The sequence below is a fragment of the Pongo abelii genome, chromosome 19 (genome assembly GCF_028885655.2).
Source record: "Pongo abelii isolate AG06213 chromosome 19, NHGRI_mPonAbe1-v2.0_pri, whole genome shotgun sequence".
NCBI lineage: Eukaryota > Metazoa > Chordata > Mammalia > Primates > Hominidae > Pongo > Pongo abelii.
The window spans coordinates 89359760-89378829 of record NC_072004.2 but is presented as its reverse complement, the minus strand read 5'-3'; positions in this window follow the sequence as shown (position 1 = coordinate 89378829).

The window sequence follows — 19070 nt, the reverse complement described above, 5'->3', positions numbered from 1 at the left end:
ATATTTGTGGGCTTAACTTGCCGTGTGGGCCCTGATGAAGTAGCTTGCGGTTTTTAATCTATTCATTCTTTTCACATTAGCCGGGTGTTCCATCTCCTGTTCTGCCAACTCTTCCCTTCAGCCGGTGGTTATCTCAGCTTCCAGCGGTGGGTGGATGGGACTCCTCCCACTCCGAGGGCTGTGAAGCATCCACTGGGAAGCTGTCCTGGCGTCCGCATCACGGGACATTAGTAAAAGCATTGACCCAAGTTCTCAGAGTTCTGGATGCCGGCCAGGGGCCTGTTTTGTAGAAAATGACTGATCTTAGTTCAAAGAATCAGTGGGTAGTATTTGAGTGAGACACAAGTTCCACCCCAACCCCAGGTCCTGTTTTCCCTGCCCCATCTCCCTCCCATACTGTCTGTAGGCTCCTTTCGATACTGACTGATGCTTTCACTAATCCTGAAAAGTTCCTAGAGGAGACTCCGCTGTATTTCTTAGAAATGCTTTTTTGTCAGGTCTTAGGACTCCTCAAAGAGAAGAACTTTTTTTTCTTTATAAAATCATACAGCTAGAAGAGCCCCTAGGGATTATCTGGTGTAACCCCCTCCTTTTATAGATGAAAAAACTGAGGCTCAGAGAGGTGATGAGTCAGAGACCCAAATTTGCACAGTTTTCTCAGAGGCTAGGGCTCCTGACTCCCAGGCCACCACCGCTCTTTGACTCCTGATTAGCTCCAGGCAGCTTGAGGCCTGGCTGGAGGCACCAGGAGGGGTGGGCAGCACCCTCCCTCCCTGTTGCGTGCTCTAGGCCTCTGATAAAACCAACTCTCTTGAAATTGTTAGTACTGTCGGGGCTCTAAGAATTCTCAGAGATTTCATCTAAGAATTTTCCTTTCCAGACTTGACCTTTAAGGATTCATCCCGCTAAGAAATTCTTCCATGGGGATCCTGTTGGGGGGGCTTGGGTACGTGCAAGCAAAGGGCCTGGGCTTCTGTGAATGCCTGGTGATCTATGCTTGTGCTTTGTGAGACAGCTGACCTCAGGGTGGGAGTGAAACCATCACTTTGTTGGGTGGGCTCACAGAAGACCTCTTGGGAAGGACAGGGACGGAGGAGAGCTTGGCGGGGGCTTTGGGAGGTTGCTCTCCCAGGCTGCTGCCCGCTGGTATCATACCTCAGTCCTGGGGCAGAGGTGTTCCTGGACCAAACTGAGGGTTGGGCTGCTATTTCTCATGGCCCAATAATGAGATGCAGATGAACTGGGGAGGAAAAGGGTTATTATTTCTGCAACTGGTGACAGGGAAAAGGCCTGGAAAATATTGCCAGACCAACTCAAAATTACAAAGTTTTCCAGAGCTTACATACTTCTAAGCTATATATCTAAGTATAAGTGTACATTCATCTAAAGACATAAGTTGAGCAGGGTGCGGTGGCTCACGCCTGTAATCCCAGCACTTTGGGAGGCCGAGGCGGGTGGATCACGAGGTCAGGAGATCGAGACCATCCTGGCTAACATGGTGAAAACCCCCCATCTCTCCAAAAAAAAAAAAAAAAAAAATTAGCCAGGCGTGGTGGTGGGTGCCTGTAGTTCCAGCTACTTGGGAAGCTAAGGCAGGAGAATGGCGTGAACCTGGGAGGCGGAGGTTGAAGTGAGCCGAGATCGTGCCACTGTACTCCAGCCTGGGTGACAGAGCAAGACTCTGTCTCAAAAAAAAAAAAAAAAAAAAAAAAAGACATAAGTTGGCTGGGTGCGGTGGTTCATGCATGCAGCACTTTGGGAGGCCGAGGCAGGCAGATCACCTGAGATCAGGAGTTCGAGACCAGCCTGGCCAACCTGGTAAAACCCCTGTCTCTACTAAAAATACAAAAATTAGCCGGACATGGTGGCGGGTGTCTGTAATCCTTACTGCTCAGGAGGCTGAGGCAGGAGAATTGCTTGAACCCAGGAGGCAGAGGTTGCAGTGAGCCAAGATCACACCATTGCACTCCAGCCTGGGTGATGACAAGAGTGAAACTTCATCTCAGGAAAAAAAAAGAAAAAAGAAAAAAGAAAAGACATAAGCGATTAACTTACTTTAATCTATAACTAAGGCCTGAGTCCTGAAGACCTTCCTCTGAAGCCTCAGTAAATTTACTTAATCTAAATGGGTCCAGGTGCTGGGGTGATTACCCTTGTCTCGGGCTAAATCACAAAAGTTTGGCAAGTTTCTTCAGACCTCCAGTAAAACTTGTTTAATCCTAAATGGGTCCTGTTAAGAATTCCTTTGTTATGTTGTCATGCTTTAAGGCCCAGGAAAGGCCTAGGCAAAACTCCTGGTGGGCCTTTGTTACATTCCAGCCTTTGTATAAGGGTGCTGGCTTTTAATATTTAGCTTAGCCACTCAGTCAGTACTGAAACAGTTGTTATGGAAGCCTGCATCTGTGAGACCTGCCTGCCACAGAGGGACTAGAGTGGAAAGGAAGGGTGTTTGTCATACAAGACCCCCTGCCTGGTGCTGAGGATGCAATGGGGTGCTTTCTGCACTCACCAGAACCGTCTGTGGGCCAAAGGGACATGGGATGGATGGGAGAGGGGATTGTCCCCTTGTCCCACCTGACCCCATTAGCAAAGGGGCTTCAGCCAGGTGGCACTGGCGTTGTGAGGCTCTGGGGGCCATCGGTAGACAGGGGCATGGGTGGCCCAAGGTGGCAGTGGCAGCTGGTTTGTCTCAGCCAGGTGGCCCCAGAAGCAGTTGTCTGGGGAGGTGATCCCAGGAAGCACTGATAAGGGACTAGGAAATGAGCCTGGAAGGGGATCAGCTGGCTCTGGGCGTGTTCCAGGCCCACATCCTACGCCTGGATCCCTTCACAGGCCTCAGGGCCAGGTGCACCACATCATTCCAAATCGTCCTTCTTGAGGGTTGAGGAGCTGAGATGTTTTAACATCCATAGGGGTTAATTCTCAGGCAGATCCGGCTTCCACAGTCCACAGCATGTGGGCTGTGAACATGCTCCTGGCTTCTGTGAAAGCTCCCAGACTGAGTCGTGGGTGTTTGCAGTCAGAAGCCACGGGCGTTGGAACCATCAAGGCCAAGGCTGAGTAGCTGGGGCACCGACAGTGTCTACTACAGGGGTGGTCCCCTGCCCGGAACTCCATGAGAGATGAAGGCGGCCCAAGCCAAGAGGAGAGGGAGAGCAAATAGCGCAGGGCAGCTCCAGAGGCCTGGGCGGTGGGGCCCAGGCCAGGATGGGGAGAGCGAGGCACTTGCCTGCAGCCACGTTTAAGAGAGGAAGCCAAATACTCAGGAGTCAAGACCATCACACATAGTCAAAGCAGAGAAAATCTGTGATGAGCAAACTGTCAGCTGTCCACATGTGAAATAAAGACAGGATCGGCCGGGCTGGGACTAGGGTGTGGGTTGTCCAAGTACAGGGACAAGGCCTGTCTTTATTCCACATTTGGATATTTTGTTCATTGTGGATAGTTTTTATTTCATGTTGGTTTCCTAAGAATGCCGCAATAAATATTATCTTGTTTAGTCAGTTTCTGGGGTCCCCCTAAATTTTCTGCCTGGACTGAGTGCCTGACTTGCTTCACTCTAGTCCGGGCCCTGTCACACCCCTGAGGACTTCCCCCAAAGCTGGGGAGGCTGTGTCGGGGACAGAGCTGGGGCAATTGGAGCCAGGGCGCTGGGTGTATGCACTCATCTCTCTGTGCTCCAAACCCTGCTGGCTCCCAAGGGGGAAGCAAGTACAATCAGTCCCTGCTGGGAGGAACATGGCTGAATCTCAGAGCTGGAAGGACCAGGAGGTCACCTGGCCCAACTTTTCTCCTAATGGAGGAGGCCCCTCTGCAGCACCCTGGAGGGGAGAAGTGTCTGTTTCAGCCCACTGTTCACAGTAAGGCTCTACTGTGTGGGGAATTTGTCTTCTCCAGTGATTGAAGCAGTGAACAATGTCTTCCTTGTCATTGCAGGGGACACCTCGTGGCTTCTCTGACATTGCTTATGGGCATGCTGGGGGCTGTTTAAGACCCTAACCTCTGTCTGCCCTGGGATTCAGGAGAGGTCCAGCCAGGAGGAGACTTGCGGGAGGAACGCAGGAGCCTCATGGGCAAAATAAACAGACCGACCCTTCCTGAGAAAAGGAGTCAGAGTGTAGAGTTGGTTCTTGGGCACAGGTGCAGGGCCCAAGGGGAGGGGTCACTTAGTATGGTGGGGAGTGTTTTTTACATTGTTGCCATCTCTCTGTCCTGGGGTGTGGAGAAGGTAATGACAGACACAGGAACACACCAGCTGTTCTGGGAACTTCTGTCAGGCAAGGATACAAATACAGAAGCTCATATTGCTGTGGCCCACATACCAGCATGTAATGCAAGGGTGATGGGGTACAGCTGGTGTCTGAGGACCACAGGATAAAGTTCCAGAGCAGGCAGAGCACCTGGATGGCAAGGTAGAGCAGCTGCAGCCAGAGCAGGAGCCACAGGTGAGTGATATGGGACTAGTGTACAGGGGACACCTTCCTTGTACCTGCATGATCTTGAGGTCTCCCCTCTCCTCCCCTCCCCTGTCCCGCCCTTCCTTCCCCTCCTCTTTCCTTCTCAACTGATGAAACTCCGTTTTCACCCCTGTGTTGGTGTGACCTGGAGAAATATATGAGAAGTTTTCCAAACTGCTGTTGGGGAATGAAATGGAACCCATGAACCCATGAACCCAAAGTGCAGAAAGGGTGTGGTCAGGGGCTATGCTGACTGTTGCAGATGCAGGAGAAGCCCCAGAGCTTCAAAGGAGTGCAAGATGCAGTGATCATCAGCGCAGTGGCCCCCACTGTGGGCATGTGGCAGGACACACTTCCCAGCCCTGGAAGTAGGCACAGCTGTGTCTACTCTGTGAGCCAATGTGAGTCACTGCATCCCCTTACCCTGGCTGAGACAGTGTCTCTTGTAGCCATTGAAGTCACTACAATGAGCAGAGCATCCGTGAGCAAGATCATCATGGCATTTACTTAGCTTTTGGGGTTTCTTGTGGTCTGTTTTCACAGCACAGGGTGGCCTATCCTGAGGAGCATAGGAGGACAGGATCCACTTCTACTCGGCACTCATTGGTGCATCATTGTCCAGACGGGGACCCCATGCTGTAGATTAGGGTCTTGGTTGCCACTCAGGCATCCATGCTGGGGGTGATGCTCACAGTTTTCCAAAAACAAATGCAAAGATGCAGTGGGTTCAAATACCAACTCCAAGCTGAGACATAAAACTGCCACTCAGATATAAATCTCCCAGGTTTATCCTTGTATCCAGCTTTAGGCTCAGCTAAAAAAGAAAGTAATTAGTCTTTCTTGATTTCTTTCAACTCAATGGCCAAAAAAACAACAAAACAAACAAAAAATTCTAGTAAATACATCTCTGGAACTGGAGAGGCAAAAGAACAAGCTGCACTGTTTACCCCTTCCATGTACTACAACTAATGATAACAACAAAGAACTCGACCGACTTAGAAATTCTTTGTGATCCTTTAATACCACAGAAAAATAAGCCTGAGACAAGGATGGGGAAGTCGCAGGCACCCATGTGCGCAGGAGTGTGGCTGAATGCCTATTGTGTACTCTCAAGAGCTCTGTGGCGTCTTCACAGTAGCAAAGATGATATGCAGACTCACTTGAAGCCAGCTTGATGGACATTGCAGGAGGAGTGGGGAATGACAGGCCACTATCTGGTCACCCATGCTGCACTTGCTGTTTCTTGCAAAGCGGAAATGTGATACTAATTGAAAGCAGAGGCACAATTTGAACTTTCTTTTTCATTTGCAAGACCCTAGATTCATGGTGGAGTTGATACCTGTCTGTAAATACCCATGAATCTGGGGTCCAAAGGCCACCTGTCTGAGAGTCTGGAGCTGCCATGGAAGGAAATGTGGAGTTGGGTGTGAAAATACTTGTTCTTAGAATTGTTTGGTAGACTTCTGGATGGGCAGTGGCGAGGAGGGTAGCAAGATTCATGAATGGACAGACGGCTGAGAACTGAGTGTTCAAGAGAGAAGGAGAGCCGGGTGCAGTGGCTCATGCCTGTAATCCCAGCACTTTGGGAGGCCGAGGCGGGCAGATCACTTGAGGTCAGGAGTTTGAGACCAGCCTGGCCAACATGGTGAAACCCCATCTCTACTAAAAATACAAAAATTGCTGGGACTGGTGGCATGTCTGTAGTCGCAGTTACTCAGTAGGCTGAGGCAGGAACCCAGGAAGTGGAGGTTGCAGTGAGCCAAGATCATGCCACTGCACTCCAGCCTGGGCACCAGAGTGAGACACCGTCTCAAAAAAAAAAAAAAAAAGGAAACTCAGAGATGCAGAAATACCCAACAGATAGGGATGGGAGTGGTGACAGGAAATGTTTAAAAAACAAAAGGAGATTATGAAGCAGGACATGTTGATGGTGGCTGCAGGGCATCAGGGACATGAAGACCCGAGAGGGTGATGGCTGGAGGCAGATCAGCTAAAGTAGGCATGAGACGAGGGAGCAGACCCCTTTGGGGATGATCTCCAGGCTGAGCGCAGACTGCTGGAGAGACAGCAGAGGCTGCATCAGGAGGGAGAGGACGTCTCCTATCCAGGCAAAAGAGACACCCTGCAGGAGCTGGAGCCAGAGAGGAGCCCAAGCAGGTGACGTGGGATGAGAGGACTATCTCAAACTCGGGCAAAACATCTCATACCCTCTCTAAAGAGATGGCTCCCACTCAGGGATGACAATGAAGCATGTCTGCAGTGATGGTGGGGGCGCGTGGTGGAGGGAGACTGCTCAGTAGGCATCTATATGACACACACACAGTAGGCACTAAATAAATGCCTGTGGAAATTGATGAATACATTGCAGTAGATACAGTCGTACCAGTTTTGCGCTAGGAGCTGTAGCGTAACAGCAGCTATTCAAGAGAGTTATGGCTGTGATGAAATCAGCTGGGCTGCCGAGCGGCTCGGGAGAGCGAGGGCTCTTAGGTTTGGGACTTGGAGTTTGCAGTGAAGAGGAAGTGAACTAAACTAGCAGTAACTGCTGTGGCCATCTCTGAACATGAAAATGAGCAGCAGGAAAGGAGTGGGACAGGGTGAAACCTTTTCACAAAGACACACTCTAGGGTTGCACAAAGTGGTGGGCTGACTCCCCAGAAAACACCTCTTCAGGCCAATGCAGAATAAAGGCAAATTCTGGTAAATATTGACCCTGTGCTCTCTGAAATGCGGGCCACTTCTCGCCACCGCTGTGCTAGTGATCTCGGACCAGCAGGGTGGACCAGAAGAGGACTTTTGTGTGACTTTGCCATGTCTTGCTAGTGTAGCTAATATTAATTGAGCACTTAACATGCACCAGACATTGTGTAAGTGCTCTACAGGAATTAACTCTTCTAATCCTATGTGCCAGTAATAATTGCCTCATTTTTACAGGTGAGTCAACTGAGGCACAGAGAGGCCATAAGCTAACCCATGTAGACCCAGGAACTAAGCACAGGCAGGTGGTACTAAGGCTTGTTTTCAGTCCCTTCCCTGTAGCCGCCTCTTCAAGTGCATGCATGTGTGTGGGTGGCTCTGGTTCCATGGAGGGAACGGCAACTGGACCCTTCAGTCTTTGATGCTGCAGTTGCCTCCCTACCTGGCTCTGGAAGGCATGAGGGTATGGACTGTGGAATCGCATTTGCTGGGGTTTGGATCCCAGCTCTGCTTCTTAGGATTTGGGCAACCTCATTTATCTCATCTGTATAATTTGTGTTGTGAGGATTAGAGAAAACACATACATACAGTGTTTTGTATGTCTTGTGATGTGTAGTGGGTCTTCTATGAGAAGCCTTCACTCAGTCAATATTTGTTGTTCCTGTCCTAAGAAATGTCCTCTGATGGAATTAACCAGTTCCTGCAGTGTGAGCATCTGCCTCTTCTTACCTTGGTTTTGGATCCTGACAGCATCCTTAGAGCTGATTCTTGGTTATGCCTATTATCAGAGCCTGGGATAGATTTCTCCTTGTTCACCCAGTAACTGACCTTGAATGGCCACTATGGTCCTGACTCTTGAGTCACTGGCTGAATCAATTTGGTGTGTGCCTTCCAGACAGAGGAGGCTCCTGAGTGATGGCTGGGAGAGGAAGGAGCTCCATGCTGTGGGGCAAGTTCAAGCAGCTTGGTTGTGCTGGGGCATAAATTACAAAGAAGGGAGGCTGGAGGGGGCTCCAGTTTCAAGGAAGCCCTTGTGGTGCACCTTAAGGAGCTTGAGCTTGATCCTGCACTCAATGGAATGGAAGCATTTGAGGGTGTTACATAGGAAGGCAACCTAGTTACATCAGGGAGCTCACTCCAGTACCTGTGTGGAAAATGGGTTGGAGGCAAGCAAGACTGGAAGCCAGGATGCCTGTTAGGAAGTTGCTGCTATTGCCTCGGCATCAGCTGAAGGAGGGGCCCTACAGGATTTGTCCTCATTCAACTTCTTGGGCTCACTTCCTGCCTCCCTGCCTCCTGCTCTCTGCTCCTGCCTCATTTTCCCCCTTGTCATTCCTCAAATTCAATAAGGATGCTCCTGCTGCAGACATTTTCCCTTACTGCAGCCTCCACCAGACACACTTCTCTAAGGTGTGTGCATGGCCTTCAGGTCTCTGCTCAATTACTATCTTACTGGGAAGGGTTTCTTAAGCACTCTGCAATAAATAACTCCTTGATTCCCTCACTTTCTAGCCTCTGATCCTATTCTATTATTTTCTTTACTTTCTCTCTTTATTTTTAGAGACAGGGTCTCACTCTGTTGCCCAGGCTGGAGTGCGGTGGTGCAATCCTAGCTCACCTGCAGCCTTGAGCTCTTGGGCTCAAGGGATCTTCCTGCCTCAGCTAGGACTATAGGCCTGAGGCACTGCACCTGTCTTCAGCTTCTCTGTTATTTTCTTCCTCAGCACTTATCACTACATGACATTATATTTATCCATTTGTTTATTATCTGTCTCACTGCACTGTAATATAAGCTACTCCAGGCAGGGCCAGTGGCTATTTTGTTCACTGCTGTCTTCATAGAGGTAGACCCTCAATAAGCATTGAATGAGTGAATGAATCCAAGTGATAACTTAATATGAGGGTGGCTCAACCTAATCTGCAATGAGCAAGGAGGCATTTCAGGGCAGGATTCAGTACTGCCTGTCTACACTCACTGGCAAACATTTGATTTTTAGTTCTAAGCACTAAATGCAAGTCTCCTTCATGGGTACCGGGGACTGGTTCATCATTAGAAATAAATCCCCCATAGCTTTGTGCAGGTAGTTTGTAGGGACAGACTTGCACAGATAGTTGTGGAGCAGCTGGACTCCTGTGCAGACAGTTTGTGGGTTGTTCCTCCTGCTATGACATTGTTCTTGAGTGGTAAGTAATTAGAGCCTCAGGGCCACCTCTCGTTTTGTGGATAAGCATGGCTCCAACACTTTAGGTGAAGTGCACATGATAAGAAACAGAACATTGCAATGTGCTGGCACAAACCGAAAAGTCAATAACTGCTTGACATTCTGAGAAGCAGATGTTCACTGGTAGATCCAACACCTTGGAAGGTCTTTTCTCAGTGGGCACTAAAGTGGTTCAACAATGGTTGCCTTTTATGGAAGATAAAATGAATGAAAAGCCCTGGGCAGGCTGGAAGCTTTTGTCCAGTTTTGGGGGCAATGCAATCAGGTTTGCATGAATTTCATCTTAGGACAGGTGAATGCAAACAGCATTAATTCATTAGCCTAAGGAGGTGACAATGGAAGTTATGAGATCACAGGTTTCCTTTCTCATCTGGATGCTAGATGATTTAAAGGGACTTATTTCTTGGATGATCCTATAAATTGGAGGACTGCATTGAAAAGTGGTCTTACACCAGGAATCCTATGAAGTATAGTTTCCATGAAACTGTAGGAAATTGAAGCTCAGAAATTCTGAACTGAAGATGCCATGTTCAGGGTCACTCTGGGTGAGTGACAAGTATCTAGACAACTGTTACTCCTGTGGATAAATTTGGGGAATTTCTTGTTGCTGGTAAGACTTTTCCTCCAACTGGAATTTCAAGTGATTAATGGTAGAGACCTCAAGTGCATTGTATACAGATCTTAAGGAAGCAGGGCAGGAAACAGAATTCTTGAGAGTCTTCTGTTAGCAACAGTATGATAGGTACTTTCTATACTTTAAAAATTTAACTTTCTTAACAACCCTACAAATAGATACTATTATCCCAAATTTACAGATGAGAAAACTGTGGCTTAGAGTGGTTAAAAAAAATTCTCAAGACCACACAGCTAGAAAAATGGCAAGACTGGATTTCCTACCCCCTGCCATATGCAATATGACTTCTGAGCACCCGCATGCACATCTATCATCCGATTACTACTGAACTGTTAGGCTTCTGTATGAGCATGATCTATGCATTTAAGCAGGTTGTTTAAGGAGAATTTTGGGGGTGGGTATAACAATGGGGGTGGGTATGATGACAATGCTGATTAGATGCTCAAGCTCTAACATTTCTTTCCTTGGAGGAGAAAACAAAAGTTGTTTCAAGGGATTGAAGAGAATTGAAGGAAAGGTTAGGTCAAGTTAGGACTGTGGTATTTTCCTCTTACATAGTCTGTGTTCCTTAGTAATCACTGACAACTGTAACCTAGAGGTACTGATGACTTTGGACTCTGACGGCTAATGGTATGAGGCCAGGCTTTGTGTTTCCTCTATGCAATCAAGAAGCTTCTCCTCCTCAGATCATATGCCTTAATGTTAATAGTCTTCAGCAACACAAACTGAGTGACTATTTCAGTTTACTATAAAAAACAAAAACACAAGGTGGGAGCTACTGGCTTCTGGTAGTAGTGTAGTAATTTGGTCACAGTAAGTCTTCCACAGATGACAATTATAAACTCTGAGCAAAACACAAAAGAGCACAGAGGAATACCCAAAAGTAGGCAGAAACCAGAGGTGAGTCTGCCCTTGTGAGACTGCATGAATGATATTTGTGAGTTGGAAGCATTTTGCCTGGAACTCCCAAATCTGTGCATAAATTGAGGTGGTAGAAAGCTACAACTGTATTGGCCTGAGGTATCAGAGGACAGCATTCCGGGCAGGAAGAAAGAAAGTTGGCTGGGTGCAGTAGCTTATGCCTGTAATCCCAGAACTTTAGGAAGCCAAGGTGGGTGGATCACCTGAGGTCAGGAGTTCAAGACCAGCCTGGCCAACATGGTGAAACCCCATCTCTACTAAAAATACAAAAATTAGCCAGGCATGGTGGCAGGCGCCTGTGATCCCAGCTACTTGGGAGGCTGAGGCACAGAATCGCTTGAACCCAGGAGGCAGAAGTTTGCAGTGAGCTGAGATCGTGCCACTGCACTCCAGCCTGGGTGACAGAGCAAGACTCTGTGTCAAAAAAAAAAAAAAGTTAAGAAGGAAATACTTGAAGGAAGTGTGCCTCAAAGGAGGAGAGACCCAAAATACATATGAGATTCACCCAAATTCTTGGCACATCTAAGATATGTATATTGAGAAGAGACTCTACAATTTTTTGGGTGGATTTGATAATGATATTGGTCTAATAATAATAATAAGGATCAGGGAAAAAAAAGCAACTGGAAGTGGAAGAAACTGGTGGAGATTTTAGTTGCTACTGGTCAAAGGGGAGATGATTTTTGGAGATTGAGATACTCAATTGGCTTGCATGACTGAATAAATTGACAGAAAAACAAAACACTTCAGAGTCTTTACAATGTCTTTTTAAAAAAATGTTTAGTATCCAATCAGAAATCACTAGACACATAGATAGGAGAATGTTGCCTCTAGCAAGAAAAAAAATCCCATCAGTAGAAATCAACCCCAGGATGATCCAAATATTGCAATTAGTAGATAAGGAATTTAAAACAGCTATTATAAATATGCTCAAAGACTTAAAATATATACATATGGAAAATACATACAAAATGAGAAATCAAGTAAAGAAATAGAAATTATTATAGAGAGCCAAATGGAAATTCCAGAGTAATGCTGTTCAAAGAACTTTTGCAGCAATGAAAATGTTATATATCAGCACTGTCTAACACAATAGTCACTAGTCACATTTGGCTCTTGAGCACCTGAAATGTAGCTGCTGTGAATGAACCACAAATTAATTAGAATTTTAAAAGGCACACAGTGATTACATTATTGGGCAGTACAGTTTTACACTTAAAATGTATATAACTGAAATAAAAGAATCCCTTGAATCATTCAGTAGTAGATTGGAAATGGAAGAAGAAAGAGTCAGTGACCTTGAAGATAGGTCAATAGAAAGTATCCAGTGGAAACAATACAGAGAAAGAAAGTAATAGAAATGCACAGAACCTCGTAAATATGTGGAAAATATCAAGCTAAAATATGTGTAATTGGAGTACTAGAAGGAGAGGGGACAGAAAATCAGGTAGAAAAATATTTGTAGAAATAATGACTGAAAATCTCCAAAATCTAGTGATGAGTTTATAGATCCAAAAAGCTCAATGAATCCCAAGTAGAATAAATACAAAGTGGACCACACCTAGGCCCCTCATAATCAAATAGCTAAAATCCGAAGACAAAGGAACAACTCTTGAAAATAGAGAAAAACACCACCACATTCGATTACAAGATACTAATGATGCCTGACATCTCATCAGAGACAAAGGAGGTTGAAGATAGGGGAACAATAACTTTAAAGTGCTGAAAGGAAAAGAAAAGAACCTACTACCCAGAATTCTATACCCAGCTAAATTATCTCTCAAAAAATAAAAACAAAATAATCTGCTCAGGCTACCATAACAAAATACTGCAGACTGAGCAACTTAAACAACAGAAATTTATTTTCTCACAGTTCTGGAGGGTGGAAGTCTGAGGTCAAGGTGCCAACAGGGTGCCAGGGTGGGGTTCTGGTGAGGGCTCTCCTCCTGGCTTTCAGGTGGTCATCTTGTCATTGTGTCCTCACATGGCCTTGTCTAGGTTTGTGCTCATGGAGAGAGAGAATGAACTCTCTTCCTCTTCTTTTAAGCCACCAATCCTATCAGATTAGGACCCTATTCTTATGACTTCATTTAACCTTAATTACTTCCTATATCTCAGCCCTATCTCAAAATACAATCACATTGAGAGTTAAGGTTTCAACATGAAAAGTTTTATGGAACACAATTCAGTCCATAGCAGAAATACATTTTTTTTTTTTAGTTGGAGTCTCACTCTGTTGCTCAGGCTGAAGTGCAGCGGCATAATCTCAGCTCACTAGAAACTCTGCCTCCCAGGATCAAGTTATCCTCCCACCTCAGCCTCCCAAGTAGCTGAGACTACAGGTGTGCATCACCATGGCTGGCTAGCTTTTGTATTTTTAGTAGAGACGGGGTTTCATCATGTTGGCCAGGCTGGTCTCAAACTCCTGACCTCAGCTCATCTGCCTGCCTCAGCCTCCCAAAGTGCTGGGATTACAGGCATGAGCCACTACTCCTAGCCTCATAGCAGGGATAAATTTATCAAAAGATCTGCAAGGTCTGTATATATAAAACTACAAAATACTATTGAGAGAAATGACAGGTTCTGTAATAATTTCCATAATGTACTTTTGTATTTCTATAATAATTATTTCTGTAATAAATGGAGAGACATACCATGTTCAAGAATTGGATGACTTAATATTGTTAAGATGTAAATTCTCCCCTAATTATATTTCAATTCAATCCCAATCAAAACTCCTCCAGACTTTTATAAAATAGAAATTGATAATATGATTTTAAAATTCATAAGGAAAAACAGAAGACCTAGAATAACCAACCAGTCTTGAAAAAGAAGGTCAACGCTAGAAAACTTATACTTTCTAAACTTAAGACTCACTATAAAGTAATTAAAACAGTATAATAGTAGACAAACTGGTCAATAAAAAAGAATAGTGAGGCCAGAAAGAGATTTACATGATCAATTGATTTTTGACAGTGGGACTAAAACATTTACATGGGTAAAGAAAAATATTTTTAACAAGCACTGTTAGAACAACTTGGTGTCTACATGGGAGAATAAAAGAGAATTTCAACCTTTATCTCACACAATATTCAATAATTAATATAAGATGAATGATAGACCCAAACATTAAAGCTAACATTTAAAAGCTTTTAGGAAAAAAAGAGTATCTTTGTAATCTAGGGTAAGAAAAGTTTTTTTCTGTTGTTGTTGTTGTTTTACAGGACACAGAAAATAATAACTGTAAGAGAAAAAAATGGATAAATTCTTAAAAACTTCTCATCAAAAGACACAATTAAGAAAATAAAATAGCAAGCCACAAACTGGGAGAAAACATTCACAAAATATGTATCTGATAAAGGATTTATATTTAGAATACATAACGTCTAAAAGTCAATAATGAAAAGAAAATCAACTCACTAGCAAATGGTCAAAGGATTTTAAGAGACACCTTACCAAAGAAGATTTATGAATGGACAATAAGCACATATAAAAGAGCTCAACATTGTATTCATTATCAAGTACATGCAAATTAAAGCCATAAAAAGATATACTACATAGCCACACCTACTGGAGAAGCTAAAGTGGAAAGACTTTCAACAAGAAATGTTGACAAGGATGTGAAGCAACTAGAAGTCTTATGTGGTTTGTGGGAGTGCAAAATTTTATAGCCACTTTCAAGCAAGTTTTGGCAGTTTCTCATAAAGTTAATCATGTACCTATCTTTTGACCCAGTAAATCTACTTCTAGGTGTTTATCCAAGAGCAAGGAAAACATATGTCCAAAAAGTCCTATATATAATTATTCATTACAATCCTATTAATAATAACCCAAATTGGGAAAAGTGCAAATGTCCTTCAACAGAAGAGTAGATACACAAGTATGGAATAAACCTACAAGGGAAAACTGCTGAGCAACAAAAAAGGAACTAGTGGTGCATGCAACAACATGGAATAATCTTACTGTAGTTAAGCAGATAGAATTAATCCAGACATAAAACTGTATATACCATATGGTTTTATTTATATACATTTTTAGAACCAGTACAACAAATCTATGGTGAAAAAAAATTTGAGTAGTGGTTGCCTGACAAAGGTGGGGGTAATTGACAGGGAAGAAACACTATAGATTATTCTAATAAGATGAAAATGTCTATATTAGGCCTTTTTTGCATTGCCATAAAGAAATACCTGAGGCTGGGTAATTTACAAAGAAAAGAGGTTTAATTGGATCATAGTTCTGCAACCTGTACATGAAGCATGGCCCCAGCATCTGCTTCTGGTGAGGGCTTCAGGAAGTTTACAATCAGGTGGAAAGTGAAGGTGGAGCTGGCATATCATATGGTGTGAGAGAGAGTAAGAGACAGCAAGAGGAAAGGTGCTATATGCTTTTAAACAACCAGATCTCTTGCAAACTCAGAGTGAGAACTCACTTATCACCAAAGGGATGGTGCTGAGCCATTCATGAGGGATCTACCACCATGATCCAATCACCTCCCAATAGGCCCCATCTCCAACACTGGGAATCATGTTTCAACATGAAATTTGGAGAGGACAAACACCCAAACCATATCATTCTGCCTCTGATCCCCCAAATCTCATGTTCTTCTCATGTTTCAAAATACAGTCATGACTTTGCAATAATCCTCCAAAATCTTAACTCATTCCAGCATTAACTCCACAGTCCCAAGTCAAAAGTCTAAAGTCCAAAGTCTCATCTTTCCACCTACAAACCTGAGATCAAAAACAAGTTATTTACTCCCAAGAAACAATGGTGGTACAGGCATTGGGTATACATTCCCATTCCAAAAGGGATAAATCTGCCAAGAGAAAGGGGCAACAGGCCCCATACAAGTCTGAAACCCAACAGGGCAGTCATTAAATCTTAAAGCTCTAAAATAATTCTTGATGTTCCACATTCAGGGCATAGTGGTGCAAAGGGTGGGCTCCCAAGGCCTTGGGCATCTCTGCCCCTGGGGCTTTCCAGGGTGCAGTCCCCATGGCTGCTGTCATGGGTTGGAGTTGAGCTCCTGTGGCTTTTCCAAGCTGAGGATGTAAGCTTCCAGTGGCTCTACCATTCTGGGATCTAGAGGGTGGTGGCCCCCTTCCCACAGCTTCATTAGGCAGTGAACTGTGTGGGAGTTCCAACCCCACATTTCCCCTTTGCATTTCCCTAGTAGAGTTTCGCTGTGGGGGCTTTGCTCCTGTGGCAGGCTTCTGCCAGGCACCCAGGCTTTTCCATACATGCTCTGAAATCTAAATAGAAGCCACCAAGCCTTCTTTATGCTTGAATTCTGAGCACCTGCAAGTTCAACACCATGTGGAACTCACCAAAGCTTATGGCTTGCACCCTCTAGAGTGGTGGCCAGAGCTGTACCTGGGCCCCTTTGAGCTGAGGCTGGAGCAGCTGTGATGCAGGGAGCAGTGTCCTGAGGCTGAGCAGCTCAATGGGGCCCCAGGTCTTGCTCCTGCAAACATTCTTTCCTCTTAGGCCTCTGGGCCTGTGATGGCAGGGGCTGCCTAGAGGATCTCTGAAATGCCTTCAAGGCCTTTTCCTCGTTGTCTTGGATATTAGCACTTGGTTCCCTTTTACTCATGAGAATCTCTCTGGCAAGCGGTCGCTCTGCAGCCTGCTTGTTTTATCTCCTGAAAAAGCTTTCCCCCCACCCCTGATCACATGGCCAGGCCACAAATTTTCCAATCTTTTACATTCTGCTTCCCTTTTAAGTTGGAACTTAAAGTTCCAACTTTAAGTCATTCCTTTGTCCTGAATCTGATAATAGGTTGTTAGAAGCAACCACACCACTTCTTGAATGCTTTGCTGCTTAGAAATTTCTTCCACCAGATACCCTAAATCATCACTCTTAAGTTAAACTTTCACAGATCCCTATGACCTGGATACCATGCAGCAAGCTCTTTGCTAGGGTTTAATACAGGTGACCCTCACTCCAGTTCCCAATATGTTCCTCATTTCCACCTGAGACCTTGTCAGCCTGGCCTTCACCGTCCATATTCCCTCAGTATTTTGGTCATAGTCACTTAAGTCTCTAAGAAGTTCAAAGCTTTCCCTCATCTTTCTGTCTTCTTCTGGGCTCTCCAAACTCTTCCAACCTTGCCTGTTACCCAGTTCCAAAGCTGTGTCCACATTTTCACATATCTGTATAGCAACACTGCACTCCTAGGCACCAATTTTGTGTATTAGGCTGTTTTTGCGTTGCTATAAAGAAATATCTGAGGCTGAGTAATTTATAAAGAAAGAAGTTTCATTGGCTCATGGTTCTGCAGGCTGCGTACAAAGCACTGCACCAGCATCTGCTTCTTGCAAAGACTTCAGGAAGTTTTCAATTATGGTAGAAGGTGAAGGTAGAGCCAGTGTACCACATGGTGAGAACAGGAACAAGAGAGAGCAATGGAGGGAGGTGCCACACACTTTTAAACAACCCGATCTCTTATGAACTCAGAGTAAAAGCTCACTTATCACCAAGGGAGTGATGCTAAGCCATTCATGAGGGATCTACCCTATGATGCAATACCTACCACAAGGCCCCACCTCCAACATTGGAAATCACATTTCAACGTGAGATTTGGAGGGGACAAACACCCAAACCCCATCAATGTCCTATGTTGTAGTGGGGGGTTGGGTTACATGGCCGTATCCATTTGTCAAACTTGTAGAGGGAAGATTTTTGTGCATTTCAATGTATATAAATCTTATCTTTAAAAAATGCAAAATAAAACCCAATAATCTAGTGGAGAGGTGTCGAGTAGGAGGAATAGATGAAACCAGAATGACAAAACAATGTTGATAATTGTTGAAGCTTCGTGCTGGGTTCATGGGGATTCATCACACTCTTCTGTTTATTTGTACATATTTGTCCTTTCTTATAGTAAAAAAGTGAAAGAAAAAAATGCAGAAGATTTCGTATACTTTGGCTCAGGGCCTTGTTGAAAATGATCAGAGAAATGTCCTTCGAGTGAAGCCTGAAGCTGCTGGCATTGGTGTCTTCTGACCGTCCTGGCTGTTTGTATACACGTGCAAGGACTATAATATCCGGAGGCATCTTGCCAAGAATTGTCTGAAAATGCCTCCCTCCTGGGCTTTGCTGTCATGTGAGGAGTCAAGATTCACTGGTGTTAGGGATGTGAGGTTCTTTGACAGTTTTCCAGGCTGCTTCTGACAAAGTTTTGAACTGACTGTTCCTCAAGGTGACCTATCTTCAGCAGAGCTGGATCTTTTCTTCCTCAACTCTGTCAGGAGCAGGGGTGGGAACTGGTTGCCTGGACCAGGCTGCAGAGCTGAGGCACTCAGCACTTTTTCTGCTCTGTGGTTCTTACTCTCAAGAACCTAGAGGAGTCAGTTATGTTAGAAGCAGCTTTCTCCAATTCTGGGGTTATGCCTTTTCCTTGCTCAGGACCTAGTCTTGCATCATTTGTTATCCATGGCAATTTTGGTTCACTCAAGAGCCACTGTCAGGAAGTTTGCTTTCCCTACCCCCAGCAGCAAAGCAGCCCCCAAACAAGTCATCTTAGGAATTCCTCAATCCCTGCAGATGGGAAGGAGACAGCCACAGCGCAGCTCACAATGGAAGCAGCACTGCCTTCCCCAGGCTACAGCCTCCATTTGTAAAATTCAAAGCCATGCACAGAGACTGAGTGTGTGGAGGCTGTAAACCCTTTCAAAAAAACAAACAAAAAACCAAGCATCATAAGTAAACATCAAAACTAAGAGAGATTTAGGATGCTGGTGAGAAATGTTTTCCATTTAATCCCACCAAGTTGTCTAATATCAAGTCTTAAGTGATGCTGGGAGCTGCGAGTGGTCATCTCACTCTTCCAGGGGTTTGTCCTTCCTCTCCACACCCCACTCCTACCCCCACCAAACCCTACACCTGTCAGGGGCTCAGCGGCATCCTTGCTTACCCACCTTCACCTGAGCTTGCATCAAGATGTGATGCGGGCATTTCAACACATGCATTTACCATCTCCCAGGGAAGGTGCTTGGTTTTGTTCATTTGGAAAATACAAAAGCTTTAAAAATTATTCAAAACTTTAAAATATATGTACAAATTAATAATTGAAAATTCACATCCCTAACCCTACTTGACTCTTCTCCCATGCCCTTTCCCACAAATAACCACTG